General features: G+C 56.9%; 2 long non-coding RNA genes across 2 annotated transcripts; both read left to right on the forward strand.

The window, feature by feature from the left end:
* The first annotated feature begins 565 nt into the window (after window positions 1-565).
* LOC311633165 lies at window positions 566-1562 on the forward strand. The gene is made up of 3 exons (XR_014796905.1): window positions 566-753; window positions 835-957; window positions 1118-1562. It is a non-coding gene; the product is annotated as an uncharacterized lncRNA (long non-coding RNA).
* Window positions 1563-14992: 13430 nt separating this feature from the next.
* LOC311622413 lies at window positions 14993-18306 on the forward strand. Its single transcript, XR_014794987.1, has 3 exons — window positions 14993-16307; window positions 16719-17101; window positions 17988-18306. It is a non-coding gene; the product is annotated as an uncharacterized lncRNA (long non-coding RNA).
* The last annotated feature ends 2738 nt before the right edge of the window (window positions 18307-21044 follow it).

Here is a 21044-nt window from a genome sequence, read left to right on the forward strand (position 1 = left end):
GGGGTGGGGCTGCCTCTAGGGGCTGGGTGACGGAGATGGCACTCCTGCTCTCTCAACAGGACGGGAACTACCTGGCTCCCTGGTCCCCGGGACTCGGCTCGTCCTAAGAAGAGTTCCCCGGAGGCAAAGACGACGGTGGGGAGGCGGCCACGGTTTCCCTTTCATGACATTCAGGGATGTTTGAGGAGAGGTTAGCCGTGCTATGTTCGCGTCATTCATCATGAATAATACATGGTTAACCTCTTTTTGAATATCAAACTCTGCCTCGAGGGCCACCCGCACAGGAGACGTGAGAGCGTGTGCCTTGTGTGAGCCGTGTGCCCCGAGGGTGTGCCTCCCGGCAGGGAGGCCAGCATGCCGCAGGCCGGGGATGGTTTGCAGTGTTTTTGCAGTGAATTCGGTGTGTTTTTTGCCATTTGCCCAGTCACACACACCCCCCCCCCCCCCCCCCCGTCCATGCTGACCTGCCTGGGAGAGAGGGACCCTGGGGATGGGCCTCTGTGTCCCTGGGCTCCAGGGTGGGGCCTGGTTGCCTGGCTGTGCCCCTGACCCCAGGGGCAGAGTTCCCCGCCACCACGCTGACCATGACCTCCATTCGAGTCCTTTGCAGGGTGCCACGTGGGGGTTCGCTGGCCACTCCATGGGGACATGGGTAGCTTCCTTCCTCCTCCAAGGCTTCTCCGAGGACAGTCTGTGCTCCGGGGTCAAGACGCACCCGGACGGCTCCTTGGATGCTGGCCACCGCCGCCCCAGGTGTGTGAAGGGCAGGTCAGCTTCTGCTTACCCGCTGCTTCTCCCTGAGACCACTACCCTGCTGTCCTCTTCTTCCTCCAGGGGGCGCCATGGCAGAGACCGGGGGCTTCCCTCTCCTGCTCGCTCCTTGGTGGGGAGGACCACGTGGCCCATTGGACCCTCCCGCTTCTGGAGGAGGAGGACCCCTGTGTGGTGACCAGCACGGTGAGTCCTTCCTTGGAGTCAGTTCGGGATGGGTGTCTGTTGGGGGCGCCAGGTTCCCTGTAAGCAGGCGTTCAGCCTGGCCCTAAGGTACGTGAGCACACAGTCCGTTCCTGACACACGTGCTTCCCATCCACTAATGCAGACTCTGTTCCACCCGCAGGAGAAGCCCCAGGAGAGATGCCAGCTCTGGACACGGGGTGCGACATTAGTGCCAGCACGTGGGGGTGACGAGGGACCACCTGGATGTGGATTCATTGCCGGTGAAACCTCACACAGTTGACCTCGCACTGGTGCCCTGAAAGGTGATGTGGAGGTGTGCTACCTTCAGGGAAGGGGTGGGAGGTAGGGTCTGTGGTCCCGAAAAACATTGTCCTCTTTCGGGAACTTCTGGGGCTAGGCCATTTCATGCTCAGCCCCACCCCAGCTCTGTCGGGTGACAATAAGGGGCTCCTACTCTGCCACTCCCAAGCAGGTGCTGCCCACTGCCCATGGCAGCATCTCTTGGTTATGAATGGGGGTCTGAATGCTTCCTCGGTTATGAATGGGATGCTGGATCACATCCTTCCTGACATCATTCAGCTTTGGGAGAATTCCCTGCCCCAGGCCTTGACAGAATGGTCCATGGCAGAGCCTGGGCCTCAGTCAGGATGGAGTCACGGGGTCCCCCAGCTACAGCCTTGATGCTCCCCCTTGGGTGGGGCGGTGCTGGGCTGATGTTGGGACTTCCCTGTGTCGGTGGCTGATCACTCCCGAGCTGCTGTCTTTCAAGACAGGCTCCCGCCTGGAGGCGTGCCCGACGGGACTCCGGCAGGACGCTGTCCATGATAGGGGAATGGATGGTTGATCAGAGAACATACATTTTATCAATGATGTATGTCAACTGATCCACAGTCCCTACCTATCCAGTGACTTCACGACGGACTCCGGGAGAAGAGGTGGTCGTTCCCTTATCTGTGCTAGTACCTGGCCCTTGAAAAGACCTTCTCCTTGCTGGGTTGGCTCTGTGGATGCCAAGTCATACGAGGGAAACACTTTAAGTGCTGATCTTGACCTTGACCTGGAAGCTGTCGGCCTCAGCTCCGTCTCGGGGACAGACAGGCATGCATGGTTGGCCAGAGAGCATGGGCTATATATCCAAGGAGCACCGCCCAGCCCTCCTAACCCTCAGTCCCCAATCCATCTTTAGGGGGACTAGCTGGAGGCAAGGCCCACTCTGGTGAAGACTCGGTTCATCGGCGTTAGCCTTCGGTACTTGAAGAGTGGTTATCCCTGCTGTGTTCGCTGTATTTATGACGAATCATACAGGGACATCCAGTTTTTCAGTATCAAATACTGCTTTGGAGGGCTTCCCGGACAGCATTATGCCTTCAGGGAGGAGGTCTGGGCTTGGTGGCCACCCAAGGTATGTAGATGGACCATGGAGTTCAGTGCTCTCACTGCCTCATGCTGCGTGGCCCTTGGTGCACCCACGGCCGGAATTTAAGCATCATGGGAGGTTGACCAGTGAGAATTCCATTCACCCAAAACATCTGCCACCTGCTCCAAACCAACCCGATCCTTTTTTTAAGATGAATTCCTAGAGACCAGGCCAATACGAGGAGGCGGCAGTGAGCTGCTCTGATACGTAATTGGCCATGCATATTGCATTTCTCCAGGGAAGACTCTTCTTCAGAGTCAACTCTTGCCCAGGAAGACTCTCTGAAAGTAGTGCCAACCGGTGGGCATCGCATCTTCCTGGTGTGCGTTGAGAGTTAGTTGAGCTGAGTTACCCTTTGCTCCTGATGGGTCTCCCTGGGTTCGCTCTCCCGGCCTGTGTTTATCATCGCTTTGGGAAGGGTGCTCCCATAGGTGCTTCTTCCATAGGTGCTCTTTCTTCATGATCAGATTCTCTGATCATTTGCATCACTACTTGGCCCACAAACTGATCCATTAAGGAGGAAAGATTCAATCATTCCACAAATGAGGCCTGAGCATATACTGTGTACTAGATGATCTAGGCCTTAGCTGTTTTCTCTAATCTGGGGGTGGCGCAGAGGGCAAGACCAGGCCCTTGCTCATGTGGGTTCCACAGTCTGGGGGGAAAGATGGACAAGCGAATGCAAACTATGAAACCTAATTTTGTCCACAGTAAGTTTTGTGGAGGAAAGAAAAGCAGGGTAAGGTGCCAGCATGGGGCAGAGATGGGGTGGAGGTCAATGTTACATATAGGGGTCTGGAAAGGTCTCTCTGAGGAGAACAAAGTTGGGACAGGACAGATGGCAATCGGGTAGGAGTATTTCAGAAGGAGGGTGTGGTGCAAGGAATTCCTATGGTATCTTTGAGAAGCAGCGAGAAGGCCAGTGGAGCTGGACCAAGCATGGAGGAGGAGTCATGGGAGCTAAGGTGGGACAGGCAGCCTCAGAGGCACGGGCACCTGCTTTTATTCTGAGTGAGATGGAGGCTCTGGGAGGGTCTTCAGCAGGGAGGGATGCATGGCCCACGTTTAAAAGATCACTAACCACAAGGATGGCCTGTTGTGTAGACCTAGAAGTGAGCATGACAGGCTTTGCAAGAGTCTTGGGGGCAAGGCGGAAGGATGGGGAGATGGGCTCCCAGGTTGATCCTTTGGGCATGAGGACTGGGTTCTTGCAGTAGTGAGTGGAACCTGCTCCTACTGGTCTAAGCTTGTTTGCGAGAAAGTGGGTCAGTGACTCTTGATGGCATCCTTCTTAAAATTGCTTTCTTGGATGGTTTGTTGGGATGAGGTAGGTGGTGAAGCAGAGGAGATAGGAAGTGACGGGGGGTCTCCTGGGATTGTGAAGAGCTTGGTGACCCACCCTGCAGTGGCCATGGTGCTCTCTCTTAAGCTGCCCCGATTCATTGGGCCCCGGAAGTCATGAAGGAGCTTGGCTAGCACCTCCATGTGCTGATGGCTAACTAAGTGTGTTCTGTTGAGACGTTCACGGTCCCTGTTCAGAAACCCTCGGGTTCACATACAAGCGGAGAACTCCTGTGATGGTCACATCGTGAAGGTCCACAGTGGCCTCCCTCTGCTCGTTTCTTTTTTGTTTGTTTGTTTGTTTGTTTTTTAAATATATATATTTTTGATTTTTTTTTTTACAGAGTGGAGGGGATAGGGATAGAGAGTTAGAAACATCGATGAGAGAGAATCATTGATCAGCTGCCTCTTGCACACCCCCTAATGGGGATGTGCCCGCAACCAAGGTACATGCCCTTGACCGGAATCGAACCTGCGACCTTTCAGTCCGCAGGCTGACGCTCTATCCACTGAGCCAAACTGGTTTCGGCCCTCTGCTAGTTTCTAATATCCTGCCCCCGATGACTCAGGAATGCAATTTCAACTCCAGGGCAGGGGGCCGTGTTGGAACCCCTCCGGAAGAGGTGAGTGGATGCCCCCCCCCCCCCCAAACTTCCATGTGTCCATCAGCCATCTCACTAACACTTTCCAATCTGCCCACAGGACGGCTGTTGGAGGCCACGCCCCGCAGAGGAGTGGAAGGGGACCCCTTGTCTGTCTGGTCTCTGCTTTTCTGTGGTACTTGAAGAGAAGTTGTTCGTGGTGGATTCGCTTTACTTATGACGAATCATTCACGGACAACACTTTTTTCAGTACCAAATGCTACCTCTGAGGACGTCCTGGACACAGTGGGACTTCAGGAGGACATCGTCACGCTGTCAACCCTGTGGAGAAGATGGCAGATGCTTGACCAGGGACACCATGCTCGGCCATCTGTAAGTCATCTTGCCCACTAGCCCGAACCTCCGATCCATCTGTAGGAAGCTTTCCCCTGGGCCATACCGACTCAGGGGAAATGGCTCCGGTTCTGTCAACAGAGTCACCCTCTGCGACTTGGACGAGAGGCTGCCTGGGCCCACAACCAACTTCCCGAAGAGATGCTGGTGTCAGCTCTATCCAGGGTGTGTGACCAGAGGGGCAAGCACTCTGTTCACCCTGCGGGTCACCTAGTCACCAACCCTCAGCCCCCACCCCACCCCCCCGGGAAGACTTTGAGGAGGTCTTTTCCTGGACAACCGTGGTCGGGAGGGTGTGTTCACTGAACATGTGATGCATCACCCATGGTAACCACTTTATCACTGTCACTATCGCAGCATCCTTGAAGCGAGCGCTCCTGGGACGTGACATGGCCTTCCGAGGAGGCACCTGAAGTGAGCGGGCCAGCTCCTCTCCTTGGTATGTGTCTCTTCCCAGAGCATGCGTTTTATTTACTAGGTTTTATTTACACGTGTTTTATTTACCCAGTACTCTAACCCTCACGTCTTGTGTCTTCACAGGAGCTGGCCACGGTTCCTATTAAGAGCCAAAGGGCCACCATGACACGCTGACTTGATGGCAGCTGTCGAACGGTGCCCCTGTTGGCGAAACAGATGAACTGCACCCGCCTGCTTAGGGTAAGTGCGTCTCGGGTGAGCATGCGATTAACTGATGTAGTATGTCACTCGGCCCACTACCCAAAGTTGTCCCACCCCTTTCTTTCAGGGCTCCGGGGAGGGCAGCGCATCTGCACGAGGGACGATCGATTGCTCGCCAGCATTCACTTATGGTACTTGGAGAGAGGCTGGCCGTGATGAATTCGATTCATCAAAGCGAGTCATACACGGCTCTCCTCTCTTTTAGTATCAGACTCTGCCTCGGAGGGCTGCCTGAGCTAATGTTGATTGCGAGGTATGTGCCCTGCTGGCTGGCTGAGCAAATGCTTTCCTGAGGATGCACGCTACTGATGCACTAACCCAGTGACTGCGCTCACCTTAAGGCAACTTCCTGGGGCATGGCCAACTTTAGGACAGGCTAGAGAGGTTGTGGGGAATGCCCTAAACTTTTAAAGACATTAACACTGAAATGCATATGGCTACCTTTTTTGCTATCCAATCCAACCTTGGAGGGGCATGTGAAAGCATCGTTGTTTTTTTATTTTATTTTTTTTATTTTAGTAAGCTCTTAGGATATAGGAAAGAACAGGAGTAGGACCCGCATGACCCCTTCTTGACTAGCCTGCAGCCCCTCACCCTCCAGGGAACTCCTGGGGTGCTCCCAGGTGTACCAAGGAGGCCGTGCAAACCTGTGGTCTTTCAAGAGCTCATTGCTTCATTGAAAATCACTCATCGGCGGCTGACTTCTTTGCATTACTGAGTTTTGCTTGCATGCCAGCCCAGTACAGGAAGTAGGCTTCCTGTCCACACTAACCAGGGGTTTGCCTGAGAGCATGGGTTTGATTTACCCATCGGTCCACTCACCCTCAGTGTCCCATCCACCCTCAGAGGCTGCTCCCAAGCTGCCCAGCTTCCCGGATGCAGGGATGCTGTGAGCAGTAACCCCTCATGGTATTCGGAGGGAGGTTGTCCGTGATGAGTTCGCATTATTTAGTGATGCCCAATACACGGTCGATCTCTTTTTGGTACCACATCTTCACCAGGTATCCTCTAGGAACTGATTCCAATTCCAGGGAAGCCACACTCATGTTAGTTCCATGCCAGTGTACTTGAACTTGTGCTTGGCCCTGGAACTGGAATCATAGTTGAGAAGTTACATGGTTTGTAACTTCTCAATAGGTAAGTGTCACTAGAGCCCCTTATCCTCATCCAGACGTTGCCCATTTGGGGGAAGAAGCATAGGACCTCGGTTTAAGACCTAGGGAAGTAAGGGTGTCCATGAGGATTCTGGGATTTTTTTAAAAAGAATAACAATAGATCATCCTCTCCCCTTTCAGTATTAAATCTTGTCTTGGAGGGAGGACTTCTTAGAGGTGTTAGCAGAGTCAGGGAAGGGGCATACTGTAGTTTCACCAATTTTTCTGGATAAAGTGAATGAACAGACTCACATCTGTCGACGTGGAAGCCATACCAAATTTGAGGATGGAGGTCAGTTCTATTTTCAATATCTTGTTTTTGTTTTGCTCTGTTTTTCAAAAAGAATCATTATTTTACCTTATTATCATAATTATAAAAATGGGACATGCTTATAATAAAAATTCATGTAATGTGGGGAAATGTAAATAAAAAGGGAGAACATTTCCCAATTCTTTGTGCACCCAGAAATAACCATCTGGGTCTTAGAAATTTCAAATACCTGTCTGAGCATATATGCAAATAGAAAAGATGGATAGATAAATAGAAAAATATTTTGTGAATATTAGATCACACTGTACTTGATATTTTTATTAAAAATGTTAACTATTATTTTACTTGAATTTAACATAAAGATAATCTCAAGGAGATTGGGAGAATTGATAAATGTTCTGCTCTACCATAAGAAATATTAATTCCTAAAAGATCCCTATAAAACCAAGAAAAGTTATTGTGTAAAATATTCAGTGATTGGGATCCTTATGTTTTATTTTTAACTGTTCAAATTTAACTGCTGGCTCAGAAATGTAAGGATATCAACATTCTTATACCCCACCCCCTGCTTGATTTTTACTCATACAGTTTAATTTTTTCCATGATTAATATTTGCATTTTGTTATTTAACCACAAATCTTGCAGGTGTTTTATCATAGTTCTATATTTAAGTGAAATCATTACTAACTACCAGTTTTCTTTCCTTAAATTAAGCCTTCTCTGTTCCTGAGTTTTTAGTTAGTTCTCAGGGGCATGGATATTACCATTATTTGCTCTACAATGGCTAATGGACACTTCCTCTTAGTCCTTGTACATTTGTCTCTTGTTTTTGCCACACAAGGGACAACTTAGCTAGGTATAAAATTCTAAGCTTGCTTCCCCCCCCCCCCCCCCCTTTAGACTTGCTCAGATACTGCTCTACTGTCTTCTGCATTTGGTATTTCACAAGCTCTTTTGATGTGGCTTCTCCACATAGCTCTTACTTATCTGGACTGTATTATCGGGTGGATCCTTATATTCTTTGTTTCAAACACTTTGGGGTACTATTTTCTGTGAAGTCTTTACTCACTGAGGATACCTGACCCTGCCTAACTTTTTTTCACACTATTCTATTCAACCATCTGATTTCTCATTCTTTTTCATTATTCTAGTCACTTTAAAGATACTTATGATATAAAGTCTCTCTGCTTTGGGGTACAAGTCCTTCTCTTTTTGTCTTTTGACTCAAGATAGTGCTTTTCTCCATGGGGTTTGTAACTTCTCAATGTGGGTTATCAGGTGTTTTATTTTGTTCCCTGTGCAAAAGAACTGTGACATATGGTTCTACATTGGATTCTGTCTGGTACCCAGGGCTTTCACCAGTTGGGTCCAGTTTTCTTACTCATTGGTTGACTTGAGGATTCCCATACCTTCTGGCTGTTATAAAGCCCCACCCCATCTTTCTCTTGTAGCTTTGAGCCAGGAGAACACATTCTACCCAAAGCTTAGGTAGAAACAAACTTTCTTGCCATTTTTCTGGTCTTGTATAGTTTTCTGCCCCCCTTTCTGTTTTAGGTGCCCACCTCTCAGGCCCAAGGTCACATCTTCGGTTCCTTGGACATTGGGACCACACACTCTTCGAGCCTCTTGATGGCAGGCTGTAAACTTGTCACTCTGAATTAAATTCTTCCTTTTCTTAGCCAGCTGAGGGTTTTCCTCTCTTTCATTCCTCTCAGCTGTGCTCTTATTTTACCAGTCCACTTCGGCTTTATCCATCATATCTCTGTGATTGTGGAGGAGAAAGTTCTCTCTTAGCTCTTCACCAGGATCTGACCCAGTCACTAATTTTTATTTATCAGTTTTTCTGAATCATATTAGTTCGTCGTTCCTTTGTTGCAAGGATGTCTTCTTCTATTATTTCTATGAGTACTTTTCTATTTACATGCTGGTCTTTTCTTGAGCTAAATGCTAATGTATTATTACACCCCGGAATAGGAAAGAATCTGTGATCTGGCCCCACACAGCGGCCATCTTTATCTGGAAGCCTCTCTATTATCATTTGCAATCCGCATCTGTCTATTTAAAATGAATCCTATTCAGATGGCCCGCCCCCCAGGATCATCTTCCGCCTTGGCAGGATCCTCTTTGCAGTGGCAACTTCTGGGATGGAAACGGAGTCGGCACCCTTTGCTAGGTATGTGAATTTACCTTTAGGAATGGAGAATTTTTTTTTGACCATACGTATACTAGACTATTAACCCCAAGTACGCAATTTATTTTTAGGGCGATGTCTTGGAAGTTATGCACACCTTTGGAGATGAGTCCACCATTCTCAGGTCAGTACCACACCATGGGATGATAATGTTTGCATTCAATGTTGTCATTGTCACTATGGCTAGCATTGTAAAGTCAGCCTCTTTGCAATGAGCGCTATCTTTGGAGCGTTTCCTGGACACACCTCTTGTGTGAGAAAAGGATCGCTGCTGTCGGCTGTGATCTGATGGGAGAGGGAGAAAGGTTCCCTCCTGTGATCAGAATAATGCATTCCTGTGCACTTGACCTCTTTACCTTAAGACCCCCTGGGAGTGCTTCTTAGGTATCCCGCCAAGCACAGCACACGTGTTGATGTCTGGGATGGGTCAATTGAACACAGCCATCTCTTAGTCCACTAATCCTCAGTGTTCATTCACTCCTCGGCAGGACTTCCTGGAGCAGCCCGGCTTCGGAGGAGGGGCATTGGCACCTGGGCGTGGCTAACTGGCAGTGTGCGAAGACGGGTATGTGTGTTGCCTTCCTTTTGTTTGTCACAGAGCCTCCATGGGTCACCTATTCTTTAGTACCAAATCCTGGCTGGGGGGCTTCCTGGGGCGGAGTCCCACTGGGGGGCGGGACCTGGGGGTGGGCTTCTCTCTGGGGTAGCACTTCCCAGGTGCTCTCTGCCCGCTCTGTGGGAAGATTTCCCAGACGCGGAGCCAACCTGGGGAAGAAGAGGTGCTTCGCTCGCCAGAGTGACTTGGTGGTCCTTGAGGAGAGGTCTTCCATGATGCATTCACTGTAATCGTAGCTGAATCATACATGGTAGACCTGTTTTCAAGTATCACATCTGACATCGTTGTATCCCGGAGACGCCAACCTCAGGAACTAGCGTTCGGTTTCCGCGTGTGAATGCATGGTCACGCTGAGCGTGTGCATGTCCTCCGTGGATATCCCCTGAGCCCCCTCAGCTGTGTGTTGCCCACTGCTAGGGTGCCAGTCCCCTCAAAGGGGCGGGAGTCTCACTGTAGAACCACTTCATGATTGACAAGAGGGCATCCTGCCACTCTGTGTGTGTGTGTGTGTGTGGGGGGGGTGATTCTCTGCACACCTTGGTTGCAGTGTGTTGCTCCCTAACCGGCTTCCTGGATGGGGGTACTCATTTGGAAGGCCCCTGGGTGGCACTCGGTGGGGACTTAACAAAAAGGAGGTGGGCCACCGAGCTTGTGTTTGACCGCCGGCGCGTTACCAGCATCCATCCTCGGGCCTGTTGCCGGGGCTGCATCGAAGCCTGCACCCTGTGTGGTACTTGAATGGAGATTGTCCATGATGTGTTCATTATGTTCATGATGAGTATTACATGGCCAATCTCCTTTAAGTACTAAAATCTTCTTCGGGAAAGTTCAGGAGCGTTCCCGCCGCGCCCGCCCCGGGTAAGGAAGCGGCCTTGTCACCGCGCTAAGTGCTGTCTGTGGAACTTGTGTCCCTGGCCCGAATGCCTCGCTGTTGAGGGGAGACCCCGGTTTCCAGGTCATGGTTGCCCTCCCTTCCTTGGAGTCTCAAGTGTGTATTCGGTAACCTTACCGAATTAGGGGGAGATGGTCGGGGGAAATTGTCTCCCTGGCCAGCCAACAGCCTGGTCAGCGAGATTTAAGCAACATGTTACTGCCTCCCAGCCCCACCCAGTGTCCTCCTCCTCAGGGTGCCAAGGAGGTGGGGGAACATCAAGGAGGTGCCTTGATATTCTTTCTCTCTTTCTCTCCCCCCCCTCTCTCTCCATCTGCCAAACAGCATTCTCAATTTTCTCATGGGTTATGAAATGAATAGACGCTATCAGTATTCCGTCCCATTTGCATCAAATTATAGTGATAAAAATAATCAACACAAAATAAAACTAAAAACAAATGAAATGGCACCAAGTAAAACATGTTCAATTGGCTACAAATTGGCAGAAGAATCCAATTTTCTTGACAACTGTCAGCCGCACATCTGACCTGGGGGAATGGGACGCGGCAGACATGGCGGCTGTGGGAGGAAATTGACGCAGGCGGGAGCTCGGGACGGTGCGGTTTGATGTAGACAAAAGTACACTGGGGCTCCGAATCTGCATTCAGGTTTTTAAATGGAAAATAATTGATCCTAATGAAAATGATTTGGGGAAAATAACAAGGGAAATAAAAGAAATGAAAACAGCTCAGTAGCACAGCCAGGGAGACGAAACAGGGAATTGGATTAGTTTAATGGAATTCGCTCTGAAAAAACACATTCGTATGAAAATCAGTGTTGGCATAAATCTCATTAAGACAGTTAAATGCAGAGGTGCTGGGCGAGGAGCAGACGGTCAATAGACGCTCGGTGTCAGAGCACAGCGTCCTTGATGCCGCTGACCTTTTCCTTCTGCCCCAGGACCTCCCGGAGCGCCCCCCGGACAGACGTGCTGACTTCGGAGTGACACCCGGGGAAGTGGGGTGTGTGTTGAAGCAAGCACGCGCCATCTTGGTCTGCTCCCTCTGTCCCTTGTGGGGTTTGGGGTGCCATGCTGACTCCCGAGTGGGGCAGAAAGGCCTTGGTCAGCGGGGTCTCGGCCTGAAGGACGCCGTCTCTCATTCTGCCGTTGAGCACACGGGGAGCTGGGCATCCCCCAGGTGTCCCCACTGGTGTTGGCACCTTACATGGGTCATGCCAACCCCAAGAACCTGCCCTTCATTGGTGCTGATTGTCACTTGTTATAGAGGCCGAGCGAGGCCTGTTGGGGGGCCAGGGGGGCTCCTGGAGGGGTGCTTCCTGGCAGGAGGGACGTGCTTGTCCTTGCCTGGCACGAACATTGCATGTGGGTCTCTTTGTAGATCCGCTTTGGAGAACTTGCAGAGCCCTCCCCAGGAGGTGGCCAGCAGGTCGACCCCGCCCCAGAACAGGTGCTTGGGTGCAGCCCTGGGACGCGCTGGGGTGTCGATGACCTGTGTGGCCTGGTCCGTGAGCCACCGGAGACCGTGTCAGCTCGGGGATCCTCTCCGCGGCAGGTCAGTGCCCGCGCTTCCCCCGGGGCAGCCGTCCGCAGTGCTCCTTCTTGGGTGGGGCCTCTGGCTGCGGTCGCAGCGAGCCCCGGGGGGCTTGCTGAGCTGTCTGTCACTCCACAGCTCGCAGCAGGGGTGGTGGGCACAGGATCCAGACCCTGTTGGTGGCCACGCCCTCTGCCCCTGACTCTGCGGCCGCGTCCTGATTTGGTGCCCTTTCTGGCTGGGACGCTGGCTCTGGGTGCGGTGGGGTTCTGATGTCGAGGCTGCTTTTGCACTTTTTGGAAGAGAGGCCATCTGCCCTTCTTGCCTTCCCCTTCCTCCTCCTCCTCCTTTGCTCTTGCTGTTTCCCCGGCTTTGTTTATGAAGCTGACCAAAGGGTCAGCCATGTCCTGTGGGTGTGACATCCCCTCATGGCCTCTCTGTGGCGGCGACACCTGCGGGGGGCAGGCAGCGTGTTGGTGGGACCGCAGTGAGCACGGCTTCGGGCATCAGACCCCGCCGAGCTCTTTGCGAAGGCCACACCTTCCCGAGGGAGGCTCTGAGCCGGTGGGGGGCCCTGGGGTCACCCCTCTCTGGGGTCTCAGAGGGAAGAGCTGGGCACAAGCAACGTGTCCTCCGTCTGGACTGTGCTCAGGGGCTGAGCCACTGAGATGGCCCTTGGGGAGGAACGCTGGGCAGCAGGGCCCGTGGGGCGTCTGTGAATCCACAGGATTCCTCTGGGGCACCCCCCTCTGGGTAGGATCCCGCCCGGAAGGGTCCCGAGATGCGGCTTACTCCGGGGAGAGGGTGGCCTTGGTTGCGGGGCGTGGGGGTCCCTGTCGCACGGGGAGGTCCCACGCGCAGTGTCTGGGGAGGGCGTGTGCGGAGGGTCTTCTAGAAGCACAGCCGCCTGGAAGCACCCGCCTTGCCCATCCGGGTGTCCTTGGTACTCGGGGAGAGGTTACCTGAGCAACTGTGCATCCAGGCCATGAACGTTGCCCAGTTAATCGATTTTCGGTACCAGACTGCACCGGAGAGGCCGCCGGGAGGCCTCGGCCCGTCGGGAAGGACATCGGGATCGGGCGCCGCTGCTCTGGGGTACCGGATGGGTGGTCGACCAGTTGGAAAGTAATTGTTTCTAATGTACTTCACCTGGTCCACTAGCCTTCCGTATCCACTGCCACCTGCGGCCCGCGTCAGCGCCTCTGCTGGTACCTGCAGGGGAGATCGACCGTGTTATATTCGCTTTCTTGGCTTCGAATAATACATGGTTGATCTTTTCTCAGTATCAAATCGCACCTCGGAGGACCTGTTGGAGACGGAGCCCTGTGGGGGTAGGAGTGGGGAGGGCCCTCCGTGCCACCGCCCCGAGGGTGGGAGGGAGACCTGGTCGCGGGCTGGGCGGTGTGCGGGGCTGGGGGGATGGGGGCTGCTGCCCGCGCCGTCTCCTCTCACCTGTGGCCTCTGATTCACCCGCAGGGCGGCCCCCGGAGGCGACCGGCAGCAGGTGCTGCGGCGGCCAGGCCTCCGAACCGGCGTTGGTGCTCTGGGTACTTGAGGAGAGGTTGTCTGTGATGCGTTCGCTTTATTAATGACGAATATAACGCAGATGGCCTATCTTCAGTACCGCCTACCCGCGAGCGGGCGGGGCCGCAGGGCCCGAGGCTGGCCTCCTGCAGGGTACGTGACTGCATGGGCTCCAGGTGTGACGTCTCTCATCCGTGCTGACGTGTCTCCCCGGATCCACCCTGGGAGAGCTGATGGGGGCTCCCGGACCTCGGGGGGCAGGCGGGAGGGGTGCTCCGGGGAGCCCGGGCATGCAGCGTTTGCTTCCTGTGTGAGGAATGGTGCACGTGCCTCCGTTGCCATGCCAGCGCCGCTCGGCGGCGGGCTCCTCCGAGGGCCCTCCTTTGGAGCGGGCGTCCGCCCCTCTGTGGGGTGCCCCTCCGCGGGGTTCGTGTGCATGGCCTGCACCTCTCATCCCCGTGTCCGGAGACCCCCGGGCGGGCCGATCCCTCGGGGAAGGGTGGGGGGCTGCCTGCTGGGTGTGCCGTCGTGATCATGTGGTCGCAGAGGAGAGGTCGCCGTGAGCGTTCGCATGCTGTTCCTGACGCACAATACACGGTTGACCTCTCTTCGGTGTCCATGCCGCCTCGCATGCCTCCTGCACGACCGCCGGCCCAGGAGGGCCCAGCATGTGCCAGCTCGCATCCCGTGGGACCGGGCCATCCTATGGCGGGCGGTGGGGGGCGGGAGGGCGGGCGGGGCGGCCGCACAAGGAAGAAGCCTCCATCGGGAGTGCTCCCGCGCCGTGGTGCCTGACGGAGGTTGCCTGTGAGGTGTTCACTTTCTCTACGATGAATATTATACAGTCAACCTCTTTCCGGTATCGAATCCCGCCGGGGACGACCTTCCCGCCGGGCGCTGACCCCAGGCGGCCGCAGCCTGTGCGTCGGGGTCCCGAGGCCCTGGCCTAGGACCTGGGCCCCCGGTCTGTTCCTTTTCCAGCTCCATCCTGTTCGGAGGGTCTCCCAGAGCAGCACAGGGTGGCCTCCCTGGTTCCAGAGCCCCTGGCTGCAGACATGGGTACTCGGGGGAGGGCTGGGGGAGGTCCCTGCGCTGGGCAGCCCCACTCTCCCCTGAACCTGGGACCCTTGAGTCCGCAGGCACGCTCTGTCCGCTGAGCCCGGTGAGGGCTCGGCACTGCCTCTTATCCCCCCCCACCGGTGGCTGCCCCTTCCCAGAGCTGGGGTTCTGGACTCCGGAGGGGATGGGATGTCCTCCCTGACCACCCAACCTCGCCCTCCCCCTCCCCGGTTGGCCATTACCCTAGCTTACCCCCCCCCAGATTACCAGGCGCTCATGCCTGCTCCCCACAGCTCCCCGTCCCCAGACTGTAAGGCTTCCCAGGTCTCAGGGCAGGAAGTTGTCCTGCTCCCTGAGCAACTGTGAGCAGATGCTGCCTGAGTAAGGAACTCAGAGTAGGCCTAAAGGTATGGGGAGGAGCTCATGAATATGCTAATCAGCTCTCAGTAACTCTCCTCATCTGTTCAAAGCTGTTTGGTCTTCCCTTCTCTCTGTCCCTCTCAGGATGGCATTGGAGACCCCGAGGTCGGCCACCACAGGGATCGGTCAGGTGGGCTGGGCTTCCTGTCCGCCACCCAGGGGATCCCCAGGGGAGCGGTGAGTTCCAGTAGAACCCAGCAGACACCAGTGGAGCCCCCCACATCCCAGCCGGTCCTCCAGCCCCAGAGCCGGTACTCTGGGGGGCTCCATCGGCAACAGGCAGGAGCCCGGTGTCAGAGCTCATATTTTATGCATGGAACTGACTAAATGGGGACATTTGGAGACGAAAATTGCCGTTAATGCATCCACACATCTTTGGAATATATTAAACGTGTATGTGGGCGGGGGGCGAGGTGGGAGGCAGCATCAGCCGCATGTAATGGCTCCGATGTAACCATGCCCACGCCACGGCAATGAAAGGCCCGGGCCGCCCAGGCCGCCCCCCGGGCGGAGCGCTGGGTACATCAGCCCCACCTGGGGCTTCTGCACGCGGCAGGTGTCAGCCCCGGGGACCCGGCGCGCGGCGGCGTGCATGTCCCCGACTTATTTTAAACCCAAAGCGGGTGACCCCATACCGCTCGGCGCAGAATTTCATTAAAAGCCAAATTACTGGTTTATCTGCTGTTTTGAGGATAAAAGAAAATAAACAAAGGGCCTGGCTTCTCTGCCGGCCGCACGGAAATGTCTCCTCGCAGCTGCAGGGATGGGGGTGACGGGGGCCGCCTCTGGGCACCGCACAGACCCCGCCTCGGGCCCACCCACCGCCGGCAAATAGGCATTTTCCTTCCTCGTAAAAACCGGTGCGGCTCAGCACCCAGGGCTAAGGTCAGGAGGTGGGACTCAGTGCCTGCGTGTTCACTGCTCCCCTGCCCCAGAGCCGCTGGGAGCCACGGCTTTGACTGTCCTGCCAGCTCATAGTAGGAGCTCAGCGAACACCTGGCTCAAAGCTGGCCGCAGGCACCAGGCAGAGTAGGTGCTTCGCATGCGAGGGGGTCCTGAATCCGGTCTCTTTCTCACCAGGAGGCCCTGGGGGGAGGCGTTTGTGGGATGAATAAGTAAATAAAGGTGTGCTCTCGGAGGGAGAGACGAAGAGGAATTCGGGGAAGACGGACATAAATCTCCACCGAGCAGCGCCAAGGAAAGGCCCTGCGGAGGGAGAGGGGCCATTTGTCACCGGTGGACAGGCCCGAGGGCCAGGACGTAAGGGCGTGATGGAGGCTCGTTCATCATTTTCTCATTATCCGGCGATGGGGGGGGGGGCCTGCATGCGCAGCCATCACAGGGACAGTGAGGGCTGGTGGGGTGGGGGTGGGGGTGGGAGGGGTTGGGGGAGGACCCTGGGGAAGGGCAGGCCACCTGGCTGAGATGCCAGGGCCGTCCTGAGGCCCTGGTGTGAGAGGCAGAGAGGACAGGAGCCCCTTAGGGCCCCATGACCAGCCCGGGTAGGACTTGGGTGCCATTGTGGCTGCAGGACCCACATGGCGTGATCCCGAGGGAGCGGGGCATCTGAAAGCCCACCTCGTGTCCTCGCTTGTTCTTTCACACCTACCCCCATGCCTGTGTTCACGCTGCACCCCTGCCTGGACCGCCCCTCCCTCGTCACCCTCCCAGACTCTGCCCCAGTGCCGCCTCCTACAGGAAGCCTTCCTGGGCCACTCCAGTGCACACCCACAGCCTCAATCTGCGGTTAGATACATCAGCCCCGTGACCCTGCGATCACAGGGGTCTCTCTCCCTGCTGGGCTCCGGGCCCTAAGGGGAGGGGCTGTTTCTGGCTGGGTCACCTTTGGGGCCCCCGTGCCCGGACGGAAGCTTAGCCAGTCTAGGGAGGTGCCGCGCCATGCTCATGGCCTTGTCTTCCCTCCGCAGGCACCCTGCACCGGACACGTGGCCGGGACATCCCATGGGTGGGGCCTTCGGTGGATCCCAGCCACAAGCCAACAGCCGGACCAGACCACGCCCGCCTGGAGAGACCTGGGCTCCTCCTCGGGCCTGGTAAGTGCCTGCCAGGAGGACCCCCGAGGCTCTTCCCAGGGGGCCTGGAGCGGAGGGGGGATCGGCCCCGGGCACATGGGCTCTAGGGAGACCCAACCCTGTCCTCAGGGCCCATGCCACCCGACACTGGACCCCACACAGCGTTTGTGGAGTGAATGACGGACTGAAACGGGGCCTCCTGCCCCAGCCCAGAGCTCCATGCCCGCCCCCCATGGCTCCCTGGGGCGGGGCACCGCCCAGGGGGCACGGAGCCCGGGGGTGGGACACGGTCCAGGGTGCACCTCGCCACCTGTGAGAGCGCCGCTTCTCGAACGCTCCAAATGGATGCTTGTGCTCCGCGCGCTGTTGGCAGGGGCGCCGCGGAGCGTTACTGTACTCACAGTTGGGGGGGGGAGGGCGCGGGGAGTGTCTCTGTGAACTTGAAATCCCCGATCAGTAAACAAGCCAATTTAAAGTGCAATTAACTCGGGCCGGAACATTTTCCGATTTGGACTGCTTTTCGCAGTTGAGCTTGTTTTTCTTTTATTTATTTATCTCTTTCCGGGTGCGATGGTGTCTGTGGCAGGTTTCAGCCAGGAAACGTGGGGTGGGGTGGGGTCTGAGAGGGGCGGGGTTGGGGCGGGGAAGAGGACATAGGAAGGGAAGAGAGGAAAAGAGGGGAGGTCTCTGCCTGAGACCCCCGAGGGCCCTGTGTCTCCATCGACTTTCTGTCCAGGAAGGTGGGTGCCCGGTGAGGAAACTGAGGCAGAGGGAAGTAGGGGGCTTGCCCATGTCGCTTTGGGCCCGGAGATAAGAAAGGCGGGTGCTGCTGTGGGACCCCAGGAAGCACGGGGTCCTCTGACACGGCCCTGTCTTGCCTCCCTCCCAGGGCCCCGCGTGCTCCGAGCCCTCTCCTCCCGCTCCTGCTCCATCGGACTCCGCCCTGGCCCTGCTCCTGGAGGTGGCTGAGGGCACCCAGGCCCCGGGGACAACACAGCTGCCAGACCAGCGCCCCCTCCCGCCTCACCGGGAAGACGGAGCCCCCACCGCCACCCCCACGGCCCCCGCGTCAAGGACTGACAGCGCCCGGGCCGCCCCCTCGGTCCCCCTGTGTGGGGCAGGCTGGGCTTCTCTGTGGCCTGGGGAGGCCTGTGGGCCAGGGGAGGACCTGGGGGGCGGGGGGGCGTCCTGCATGACAAACTCCAATGAAAGAGCCGGCGACCCCGCCCCCCCTTTTCAGCCCCTCGGATTGTTGTCTCCTGTTTGAACAATAAACGCACAGGATAAAAGGACGCAGTCGCTTCGTGTGTCTCTGTTCTGGGGTGGCTTTTGTGGGAGACGGACTGACAGAGGTCCCAGGCCTTCAGGAGGGGCTCCCTGCGGCGCCCCCCCCCCCCGGGAGCCCCCACCTCCAGGTGGAAGCCAGGGCCATAAAAAGACAAGCTTCCTGGCGGTCTGAGGTCTGAGATGACTCCCCGCCCCCCCCCCCCCCCCGGCCGCTGGCGTCACGCCTCCCCCCGGGCCCAGGGTCAGCCGGTGCCCACGCCGGGCTCTGCCAGCCTCCGCTGGTCACGACGCAGCCGGCTGACTCAGAGGCCCCGAGGAGAGCTGTAAATTACATAATTACCTAGGAACCTGCCACCGGCCGTGACTCACTGTTTTCCCCGCCGCTGCCCCCTCTCCTGCTCGCCCCCGCCTGGGTCCGGGGCGGGCGGGGGTGCGGGGGGCGCAGCTCCATGCCCCCCCGTCCCCGGCTCTGCAGCAAAGGCAAAAAGGCAGGCACGCAGCCACCATCTTACCGAGGGCTCTGGGGGGTGGGGGGGGCCTTCCCCAATCTCCCCTGCAGCCCCCACGGTCCTTAGGTGGACGGTCCCTTCGGGCAGGGCGGGACACTGAGGCCCAGAGAAGCCCTCCTTGGTCCTGTCCGTCCACGGGGTCCGGGCCCCCAGCACAGACCCTCGGGTGAGCCCAGCTGCTGGGTTGACCCTCAAACCTCCGGCCACGCCCCACACAGCGCCACCTCTTATCCGGGGACCCCTGGTTGGGCCAAGTCTACCTGGAGAAATCCCGGGAAAGTGCCCGAGTCTGGGGCGGGGCATGAGGGGCCAGTCCAAGCCAAGCTGGCATGTATGCCTGGGGAAGGGGGAGCGAGGGTACGAGGGCCGGGGGCATGCTGTCGGGATGCTTTGGTGAAAATATAAAACCTAGAAGGAGGGGGTCTGCGTGTGTGGGCTCCGAATGAGGAGGTCTTGGGTTCCAGTCCAGTCTCTGTCACTCACCAGCACCGGCCTCGGTTTACTCCCCACCAACGGACACTCTCCCATCCACCTGGTTTGTGTGTGTGTGTGGGGGGGGGGGGGGGCAACGTGAACTGGGTTGGTGCCCATTAAACTGGGGGTTCCCTCATGATGATCCGTGGATGGGAAGGGTCCCCCCAGATCCCTAAGTCACAGCACATCTGCAACCTGACTCACTCTGGCCCCGGGACCGCCCCTCCCTGCTAGCCCCAGCGCCCAGGGGCTGTGCCCTCCCGGTCTGCCCCTCCCTTGTGAAGGCACCCCAAAACACAAGCAGGGGGAGCAGAGCCATCGTGCTCAGAGCTGTCTCCAGACCCCAAGCACAGCTCTGGAGGTCACAGCGGGTGCTGAGGCCCCTGAGGTGGGGGTTTATGGGAGCTCGGCGCCCCCATCTCCCCTTGGCTGCACGTCTGGGCGAAAGCTGCATGTGTAGGTGGTCCTGTGAGTGTGGGGGGTGGCTCGCTCACGTCCCCGCGTGTGGGGGTTGTAGGGATGTGGATTGGGTGGTCCCCAAGGCCCAGCCACCTTCCCAGTCCCACAGGCCATCTTGGCTCCTCCCAAAGCCCATCACTCATTCTCACCCCAAAACGGGTGCTGAGGGGCTGGGTGAGGGGGTAGGGGCAGAGGGAGGAAGGGCAGGTCCTTTTCCTACCGGGGCCCCATCCTGTCCCTCCTCCCTCATCACAGTCCCCCTGGAGCTAGGCCACCTCCTGATAGTCACACAACAGCCACCCTCTCTGACTCTGCTCCTCCTGTGTGCCAGGCAGGGGCAGGGTGTGGCCTTCAGACCAACCAGAGAGGGTCCTGGTGAACAGCACAGACCTGGACACAGGCTTAGTCAGGATCCTGGCTCCGAGTCAGCCCTGGGAAGTCACTTGCCTGCACAGGGACTCAGTGTTCCCATCTGTAAAATGGGTGCGACTGAATCAGTTAGTGTGACCCTGAAGTCCCACGTCCTTTCTTTTCCCCCGGCCTCTCCCCCACAGAGGGAGGATGATGGGAGCAGAACCCTCAGAGGGGCTGTGAGCAATCAGGGGCCTTAGGGGCTTCTCGGACCCCGGAAGTGGGGCCCTGGCTGAGTCGGGTGGGGCTGCTGTTGTCATCTTTCATTGGGCATCTCCCTCACGGCGCTGACATTCTCCTGGCGCCTACATTCTCCTGCGGCCAGTCCAGGAGGGAGGGCGCGGGTGGCTGCACAGCACCCTGGGGCGGTGAGGGGGGTGGGGGTGTCCCTGGGTTGCCTTCCCGGGACTGGGGGCAAAGAGATGGTGCAGACTCCTCTCCACGGGGTTACTTCATCGGTCCCTCAATGCCCCACGGCCTTGGCTTCCAGCTTCCCTGCCTCACGTGTGCAGAGTAAGTACCGCGTGGTCCTCAGAGAGCACCCCCAGCCTGAACCGGCAGCCGTGTGCCCCCCCACCCCTTGCCCGGCTGCAGGAGACCTCGTGATGGCTGCAGCGGGATCCCAGCCGGGGGCTCGCTGGCCTCTCCTAGCTCCTTGGCATGTAGTTACCTGTGACCAGACCATGGTCACACGTGTGGACGGGAGAGTCCATGCATTCAGCTGCCACCCACCCACCCGGTGGTCTGTGTGCGCCCCAGCTGTGCCCGGTCTCCCCCCAGCAGCCCGCCAGGTCAGGAAGGACACAGAGGAGCTAGGCCCCAGG

This window comes from Pipistrellus hanaki (assembly GCF_964339955.1).
Source record: "Pipistrellus hanaki genome assembly, chromosome: 1".
NCBI classification, from domain to species: domain Eukaryota; kingdom Metazoa; phylum Chordata; class Mammalia; order Chiroptera; family Vespertilionidae; genus Pipistrellus; species Pipistrellus hanaki.